The sequence below is a fragment of the Ranitomeya variabilis genome, chromosome 4 (assembly GCF_051348905.1).
Source record: "Ranitomeya variabilis isolate aRanVar5 chromosome 4, aRanVar5.hap1, whole genome shotgun sequence".
NCBI lineage: Eukaryota > Metazoa > Chordata > Amphibia > Anura > Dendrobatidae > Ranitomeya > Ranitomeya variabilis.
In genome coordinates, this window is record NC_135235.1 from 750,670,450 (window position 1) to 750,680,437 (window position 9,988).

Genomic DNA, 9,988 nt, shown 5'->3' on the forward strand with positions numbered 1-9,988 from the left:
GAGTTTGTGTTGTCTTTTAAATCTGACTCCTCCCCCTCATTTATATGCGTATGACCCCCTTCTTCTCATTATCATAAATATGACACTTACATATATCTGACCCAACCTCTAAGTTTTGGAGTTCCCCTTTATGTTCATAAACAGCTGAGGGAAAGTTGACAGCTGGGAAGGGGCCAATAGCCGTAAAGGTTCCCAGGCTATGAATATGAGCTCAAAGCTGTTTGCTTAGCCTTTACTGGTTATTATAGAGGAACCCCCCTCCCCCCCAATAAAAAATAACATAGGTTCCCCCTTATATTTACTAACCAGATAGCTGTTGGCTGATATTACTAGCCTAGGCAAGGGCCGGGGATATTGGCCCCCTCCCAAACGAAGAACATCAGATCTCAGCCGCCCCAGAAGAAATGAACTCTAGTTTTCTGCATGATTCAGTCCCCCAACGTGTAGCACTGGAGGCAGCAGCAACAGCTCCGAGCCACAGTCTGCAATGCTAGGTATAAGAAACCGTTCTTTATTTTTCTTCATTGCAGGTAGGTTGTACTGGTACACAGATACATCTCTACACACCACTGCGTCTATGTTCTCAATCGAAAATATTTTTTTTTCTTATCATGAAATCATTAAAAAATATTGAAAAATAGTTAAAATTAGCGATACTGCCAGCACCCCTGTACAGTGCCCCCTTTTCCCCTGTGCTGGGACGCCGGTGCAGTCCCCGGTGTGTCCCGGCCTATGTCACTTCCTGGTGTGCACACTACATTGTGTCTAGTGTGCGCATGCGTGCACTCCCCTGTTCTTAAAGGGGCAGAGCGCACATGGCAATGCCCTTAGCTATCATCTGGGAGGCATTTTGCATTAAAGGCTTCCCCACCTGGGAGGTGCCTGAGCAACCCCTATAGTTCCTGTTAGGTGGTTTTGTGTTGCCGTCCTTAGTCTTTTTAATCCCTTCCCAACATACTGTTCTGCGGAAGCTACATTCGCTCATCGAGATGTATATGTGCGTCGCCGTGATCTTGTGGGTTCACACTGTGCACCGCGGCGATCGGTGCGAGTGTCAGCTCTAGGTGAGAGCTGACATCCTGCAGGAATGCTCACGATCGGTGCTAGCACCGATCGTGGATGTTTAACCCCTCTGAAGCCGCTGTCAATAGTGACAGCGACATCGAGGAGCATCACACAGGGAGTGAGCTCCCTCCGTGCTCAAATCAGCACAACGCAATGCGATCGCGTTGTGCTGGTGATTTGCATGGGGACCCCCAGCCACAAGATGGCTGCGGGGTCCTTAAAGGTCCTGCAGGCAAAGTGGCTTTTGAGCGCCTGCTAACAGCACGAGCTGAGACTCCTCTTTTCCTGTCTGTCAGATGCTGACCTGATGCTCTGTAGTGCAGAATCATTGCAGACTGTCAGGTCAGCGATCTGTCACTGCACAGTGATGTCCCATCCTGGGAGAATGTAAAAAAGTTTAAAAAAAAAGTTATTGCAAAGTGTAAAAATATTTTTTTTTAAATTCCCAAATAAAGAACAAAAAAAAAGAAAAATATTATTCCAATAAATACATTTATTTGAATAAAGTTCACATATTTGGTATCGCCGCATCGGGAAGGACCCGGCATTTAAAACTTTCCCAAAAAAGAGGCAAAAAGCAATCCTTTATCATCATACCGCAGAACAAAAAGTGGAATAAAACGCAATAAAAAAACGGATATAAACTAACGTGGCACCGCTGAAAACATCATCTTGTCCCGCAAAAAACGAGCCGCCATACAGCATCATCAGCAGAAAAATAAAAATGTTATAGCTCTTACAATAATTATTTTTTCTATAAAAGATTTAATTGTGTAAAAGCGCCAAAACATAAAGTAACGCTATAACTATGCGCTGTAATCATACTGCCCTGAAGAATAAAGCGGTCTTATCAATTTTACCGCACACGGAACTGTGTAAAAAAAAAACAAAAAGCAATTCCTGAAATGCTGGTTTTTGTTCATTTTGTCTCCATAACAATGTAATAGAAAGCGATCAAAAAAGTGTCACGTGCCCGAAAATGGTATCAATAAAAAACGTCAACTCGTCCCGCAAAAAACAAGACCTCATATGACTCTGTGGGCCAAAATATGGATAAATTATAGCTCTCAAAATGTGGTGATGCAAAAACTAGTTTTCGCAATAAAAAGCGTCTTTTAGTGTGTGACAGCTGCCAATCATAAAAATCCAATATAAATCTGGTATCGCTGTAATCGCACCGACCCGAAGAATAAAGTCGCCTAATCACTTATACAGCATGAGGAAAGGTGTCAAAAATAAATAAAACCAATTCTTAACATGCTGTTGATTTTTTTCATTCGCAGTAAGGTTCTGTGCACATTTATCCTGCACTCTACACTGAGCGCTTGCATCGGTGTTTCCCTGTAAATCTCTGAAATACGTGATTCAGATAGGACTTCCGGAAAGATTCCCTATAATGAGGGAGATGGACGCACTGTGGACATCATAGGACCTGCGATATGGTGGTGTCCGTCTTTTTATAGTTGCATAAAAGTGCCGTCAGCAACAGTTTTGTGGACTTCTGACAAAAAGGACACCGCTGAACAGAGGCCAGACGGAGTCCAGAGTAAATCTGCTGCCTCATAGTCAGGGCCGGCTCCAGGTTTTTGAGGGCCCCGTGCGAAAGAGTCTCAGTGGGCCCCCCCTTTAACACATACCACAATTCATGACCGCATATAACACAGCCATGTAGTATATAACACAGCCCACGTAGTATATAGCACAGCCACGTAGCATATAACACAGCCATGTAGTATATAACAGCCCACGTAGCATATAACACAGCCACATAGTATATAGCACAGCCACATATTATATAACACAGCCCACGTAGTATATAGAACAGCGATGTAGTATATAGCACAGCCCATATAGTATATAGCACAGCCACATAGTATATAACACGGCCCACGTAGATTATAGAACAGCCATGTAGTATATAGCACAGCCCACGTAGCATATAACAGCCCACATAGGATATAACACGGCCCACGTAGTATATAACACAGCCATGTAGTATATAGCACAGCCCACGTAGCATATAACAGCCCATATAGTATATAGCACAGCCACATATTATATAACACAGCCCACATAGTATATTACATGGCCCATGTAGTATATAGCACAGCCATGTAGTGTATAGAACAGCCATGTAGTATACAGCACAGACATGTAGTATACAGCACAGCTCCCCTCCCCCCAAGAATGGCCCCATAGTCCAGTACTCAGTTATAGTTACCAAAAAAAAACCACTCCTCACCTCAACGTTCCCGCGCTGCGCTGCTCCCTCCCTGCACAGGTCTCGACGGCTGCCTCTGCACTGCCTGACGCACAGCGAGTGCGCGATGACATCATTGCGCAGCGGCAGTGTCGGAGGCAGAGTAGGGAATGATGGGAGAGGGAGCGTCAGGTGACGCTCTCTCCATCATTTGCTTTGAACTTTACTGGCAGACGCCGGTAAAGTTCAAAGCAGCGGCGGGGAGTTGGCGCTTGCGACAGGCAGGCCCCCCTGCAGGGGGAGCAGGGGCCCCAGGCACTGGCAGCTGCCGGCCCTGAATGGGCCACTCCTGTCTCGCCAGGGCCCCGGCACTTGCCCGGGTACGCCAGGTGCTAACGCCAGCCCTGCTCATAGTGAATGGATCCCACGGGGGTTTCATCTGTCACGTCACTCAAGAGATTTAGATGGAAACCCCAAAGAAAGTGCTCAGCGTAGAGCACAGGATAAATGTGATCCCAAACGTTATGTAAAATGTTCCCAATAAAAGCTTCAACTCAATCTACAAAAAAAGCAAGTCCCCACTCAGATCTGTCATCACAGTAGTTTCCCCCCACATATGGGGTATCGGTGTACTCAGGAGAAATCGCACAACTTTTAGGGCCCATGTTCTCCTGTTACCTTTGTGAATATAAATAACTTTAGATCTAAAGTAATTTTTTTGTGAAAAAAAGTAAAATGAGAAACCGCTGGTCAACTTTTAACCTTTATAACCTCCTAGCAAAAAAAAAATAATTCCAAAATTGTGCTGATGTGAAGTCGACATGCGAGAGATGTTATGTATTAAGTATTTTGTGCACTATGACTCTCTGATTTAAAGCATACCTCCCAACCATCCTGGATCCAGCGGGACTGTCCCGATTTTGACAGTCAGCCCCGCGATCCCGGGCGGGACATTAGTTGTCCCGCACTGGTTGGGAGGTGTGTAATATCACCCGGTCAGCTCCCTGAGCCCCTGCACCCGCAGAGCAGCATATTGGCTGCTCTGTGCGCACAGGACCTGTGATGAAGTCACAGGATGGGAGGAGTCAGGGGGTCACATGATCGGGAGGACCTCCGTGTACAGGACTCTGCTGGTTCTCATGGCGCTGGAGGAGGGTAAGCGTATGTGTGAGGTCAGGAGGTGTTTACAGTGTGGATGTAGCAGAGCCGTGTGTGTAAGAGGTGTACGGAGTGGAGCAGCATGTGAAAGGTGTATGGAGAAGAGCCGTGTGTGTAAGAGGTGTACGGAGCCGTGTGTACGAGGTGTATGGAGCCGTGTGTATGAGGTGTACAGAGCGGAGCAGCGTGTGTACGAGGTGTGCGGAGTGGAGCAGCGTGTGCAATGTGTATGGAGCGTAGCCGTGTGTGTACGAGGTGTATGGAGCGGAGCCGTGTGTGTACGAGATGTATGGAGAGGAACCGTGTGTGTGCGAGGTGTATGGAGCGGAGCCGTGTGTGTACGAAGTGTATGGAGTGGAGCCGTGTGTGTACGAGATGTATGGAGAGGAGCCGTGTGTGTATGAGGTGTACGGAGCGGAGCCGTGTGTGTGCAAGGTATAGGGAGCGGAGCAGCGTCTGCAGTGTGTATGGAGCGGAGCTGTGTGTGTACGAGGTATACGGAGCGGAGCCGTGTGTGTATGAGGTGTATGGAGCGGAGCCGTGTGTGTACAAGGTGTACGGAGCTTAGCCGTGTGTGTGCAAGTATACTGAGCGGAGCAGCGTGTGCAATGTGTATTGAGCGGAGCCGTGAGTGTACGAGGTGTACGGAGTGGTGCCGTGTGTGTACGAGATGTATGGAGCGGAGCCATGTGTGTATGAGGCGTACGGAGCAGAGCCGTATGTGCAAGGTATACGGAGCGCAGCAGCGTGTGCAATGTGTACGGAGTGGAGCCGTGTGTGTACGAGGTGTACAGAGTGGAGCCGTGTGTGTGCGAGGTGTACGGAGTGGAGCCGTGTGTGTGCGAGGTGTACGGAGTGGAGCCGTGTGTGTATGAGGTGTACGGAGTGGAGCCGTGTGTGTACGAGGTGTACAGAGTGGAGCCGTGTCTACGAGGTGTATGGAGCCGTGTGTATGAGGTGTACAGAGCGGAGCAGCGTGTGTACGAGGTGTGCGGAGTGGAGCAGCGTCTGCAATGTGTATGGAGCAGAGCTGTGTGTGTATGAGGTGTACGGAGCGAAGCTGTGTGTGTACGAGGTGTATGGAGTGGAGCCTTGTGTGTATGAGGTGTATGGAGCGGAGCCATGTGTGTACGAGGTGTACGGAGTGGTGCCGTGTGTGTACGAGATGTACGGAGCGGAGCCGTGTGTGCAAGGTATACTGAGCGGAGCCGTGTGTGTACGAGATGTACGGAGCGGAGCCGTGTGTGCAAGGTATACTGAGCGGAGCAGCGTGTGCAATGTGTATGGAGCGGAGCCGTGTGTGTACGAGGTGTACAGAGCGGAGCCGCATGTGCAAGGTGTATGGAGCGGAGTCGTGTGTGTACGAGGTGTATGGAGCGGAGTCGCATGTGTACGAGGTGTACGGAGCAGACGCTGGTTGTCGGATCGGAGCAGATATTGCTCCTCACTCTGACACTGACTGGCACAGGAGACACAGGAGGTCTTTATCAGTGGCGTATCACAGCTGCAGCGACGTGAGCAGTCAGCGGCGCACCTGGATGATTCAGCGCCGTGGGAGTGGAAGCTGCCGGCTGTTGCGAGGGAGCGCGGTGAAAGGTGTGTGTGTGTGTATGTGTGTGTAGTGATGGAGAAGGCAATGATGGGGGAGGGGTAACCCTGTGTGGCCATTATACTGTACCCAGCATTATGTGTGGCCATTATACTGTACCCAGCATCGTGTGGGGCCATTATACTGTACAAAGCATCATGTGGGGCCATTATACTGTATGGACCATCACGTGGGGGAAGTATACTGTACGCAGCATCATGTGGGGCCATTATACAGTATGGAGCATAATGTGGTCATTATACAGTATGGAGCATTATGTGTGGCCATTATACAGTATGGAGCATCATGTGGGGCCATTATACAGTATGGAGCATAATGTGGTCATTATACAGTATGGAGCATTATGTGTGGCCATTATACAGTACGCAGCATCATGTGTGGCCATTATACAGTACGAAGCATCATGTGGGGCTATTATACAGTATGGAGCATAATGTGGCCAATGGCCATTATACAGTATGGAGCATCATGTGTGGCCATTATACAGTATGGAGCATCATGTGGCCATTATACAGTATGGAGCATCATGTGGCCATTATACAGTATGGGACATCATGTGTGGCCATTATACAGTATGGAGCATCATGTGTGGCCATTATACAGTATGGAGCATCATGTGTGGCCATTATACAGTATGGAGCACTGTGTGGCCATTATACAGTATGGAGCATCATGTGTGGCCATTATACAGTATGGAGCACTGTGTGGCCATTATACAGTATGGAGCACTGTGTGGCCAATATACAGTATGGAGCATCATGTGGAGCCATTATACAGTATGGAGCATCATGTGTGGCCATTATACAGTATGGAGCATCATGTGGCCATTATACAGTATGGAGCATCATGTGTAGCCATTATACAGTATGGAGCATCATGTGGCCTTTATACAGTATGGAGCACTGTGTGGCCAATATACAGTATGGAGCATCATGTGGGCCCATTATACTGTATGGAGCATCACTGTTGTGAATTAGACTTTTTTGGCTCCCTCTAGTGGTTACTAGTGATATGACTCTGGGATTTCCTTCCCTCTGTCTGCACCCAGCTGGGTCGTTACTTCAGGGGTGTTGCTATATAAACCTCCTGGAACCTTAGTCCAATGCCTGGCATCGGTGTTATCAGACACATTCTGTTTGCTCCTGTTTGCTAGTCCTGGTTCGTGTTAAATTAAGCTAAGTCTTGCTTCTTTGTTTTTTGGGTTATTTGTTTGCTATCATTTTTGTCCAGCTTGTACTAAATGTGATTCCTGACCTTGCTGGAAGCTCTAGGGGGCTGGTGTTCTCCCCCCGGGCCGTTAGACGGTTCGGGGGTTCTTGAATTTCCAGTGTGGATATTTTTGATAGGATTTTTTGCTGACCATATAAGTTATCTTTCTATATTCTGCTATTAGCTAGTGGGCCTCTCTTTGCTAAATTCCTAGCTCATTCTTATGTTTGTCTTTTCCTCTTACCTCACCGTTATTATTTGTGGGGGGCTTCTATCCAACTTTTTGGGGTATTTCCTCTGGAGGCAAGAAAGGTCTTTCTTTTCCCTTCTAGGGGTAGTTAGCTCTCCGGCTGGCGCGAGACGTCTAGGATCAACGTAGGAACGTTCCCCGGCTGCTGGTATTTGTGGTGCTAGGATTAGTTATATGGTCAGCCCAGTTACCACTGCCCTATGAGCTGGTTTTCTGTATTTACTGACTTAGCATTATTCCTGAGACCCTCTGCCATTGGGGTCATAACACATCACGTGGGGCCAGTACACTGTAGGCAGCATCATTTGGGGCCATTATACAGTATGGAGCGTCATGTGTGGCCATTATACAGTATGGAGCGTCATGTGTGGTCATTATACAGTATGGAGCATCATGTGTGGCCATTATACAGTATGGAGCATCACGTGGCACCAGTACAATGTACGCAGCATCATTTGGAGCCATTATACAGTATGGAGCATCATGTGTGGCCATTATACAGTATGGAGCATCATGTGTGGCCATTATACAGTATGGAGCATCATGTGGCCATTATACAGTATGGAGCACTGTGTGGCCAATATACAGTATGGAGCATCATGTGGGCCCATTATACTGTATGGAGCATCACGTGGGGCCAGTACACTGTACGCAGCATCATTTGGGGCCATTATACAGTATGGAGCGTCATGTGTGGCCATTATACAGTATGGAGCGTCATGTGTGGCCATTATACAGTATGGAGCATCATGTGGCCATTATACAGTATGGAGCACTGTGTGGCCAATATACAGTATGGAGTATCATGTGTGGCCAATATACAGTATGGAGCATCATGTGTGGCCATTATACAGTATGGAGCATCATGTGGCCATTATACAGTATGGAGCACTGTGTGGCCAATATACAGTATGGAGCATCATGTGTGGCCATTATACAGTATGGAGTATCATGTGTGGCCAATATACAGTATGGAGCATCATGTATGGCCATTATACAGTATGGAGCATCATGTGGCCATTATACAGTATGGAGCACTGTGTGGCCAATATACAGTATGGAGCATCATGTGGGCTCATTATACTGTATGGAGCATCACGTGGGGCCAGTACACTGTACGCAGCATCATTTGGGGCCATTATACAGTATGGAGCGTCATGTGTGGCCATTATACAGTATGGAGCATCATGTGTGGCCATTATACAGTATGGAGCGTCATGTGGCCATTATACAGTATGGAGCACTGTGTGGCCAATATACCGTATGGAGCATCATGTGTGGCCATTATACAGTATGGAGCGTCATGTGCAGTCATTATACAGTATGGAGCATCATGTGGGGCCATTATACAGTATGGAGCGTCATGTGGCCATTATACAGTATGGACCACTGTGTGGCCAATATACAGTATGGAGCATCATGTGTGGCCATTATACAGTATGGAGCATCATGTGTGGCCATTATACAGTATGGAGCATCATGTGCAGTCATTATACAGTATGGACCATCATGTGGGGCCATTATACAGTATGAAGCGTCATGTACGGCCATTATACAGTATGGAGCGTCATGTGTGGCCATTATACAGTATGGAGCGTCATGTCGAGCCATTATACAGTATGGAGTATCATGTGTGGCCAATATACAGTATGGAGCATCATGTGTGGCCATTATACAGTATGGAGCATCATGTGGCCATTATACAGTATGGAGCACTGTGTGGCCATTATACAGTATAGAGCACTGTGTGGCCAATATACAGTATGGAGCATCATGTGTGGCCATTATACAGTATGGAGCGTCATGTCGAGCCATTATACAGTATGGAGTATCATGTGTGGCCAATATACAGTATGGAGCATCATGTGGGGCCATTATACAGTATGGAGCATCATGTGGCCATTATACAGTATGGAGCACTGTGTGGCCAATATATAGTATTGAGCATCATGTGTGGCCAATATACAGTATGGAGTATCATGTGTGGCCAATATACAGTATGGAGCATCATGTGGGGCCATTATACAGTATGGAGCATCATGTGGCCATTATACAGTATGGAGCATCATGTGGCCATTATACAGTATGGAGCATCATGTGGCCATTATACAGTATGGAGCACTGTGTGGCCAATATATAGTATTGAGCATCATATGTGGCCAATATACAGTATGGAGCATCATGTGGGCCCATTATACAGTATGGAGCATCATGTGGCCATTATACAGTATGGAGCACTGTGTGGCCAATATATAGTATTGAGCATCATATGTGGCCAATATACAGTATGGAGCATCATGTGGGCCCATTATACTGTATGGAGCATCATGTGGGGCCAGTACACTGTACGCAGCATCATGTGGGGCCATTATACAGTATGGAGCATCATGTGGGCCCATTATACTGTATGGAGCATCACGTGGGGCCAGTACACTGTACGCAGCATCATTTGGGGCCATTATACAGTACAGTATGGAGCGTCATGTGTGGCCATTAT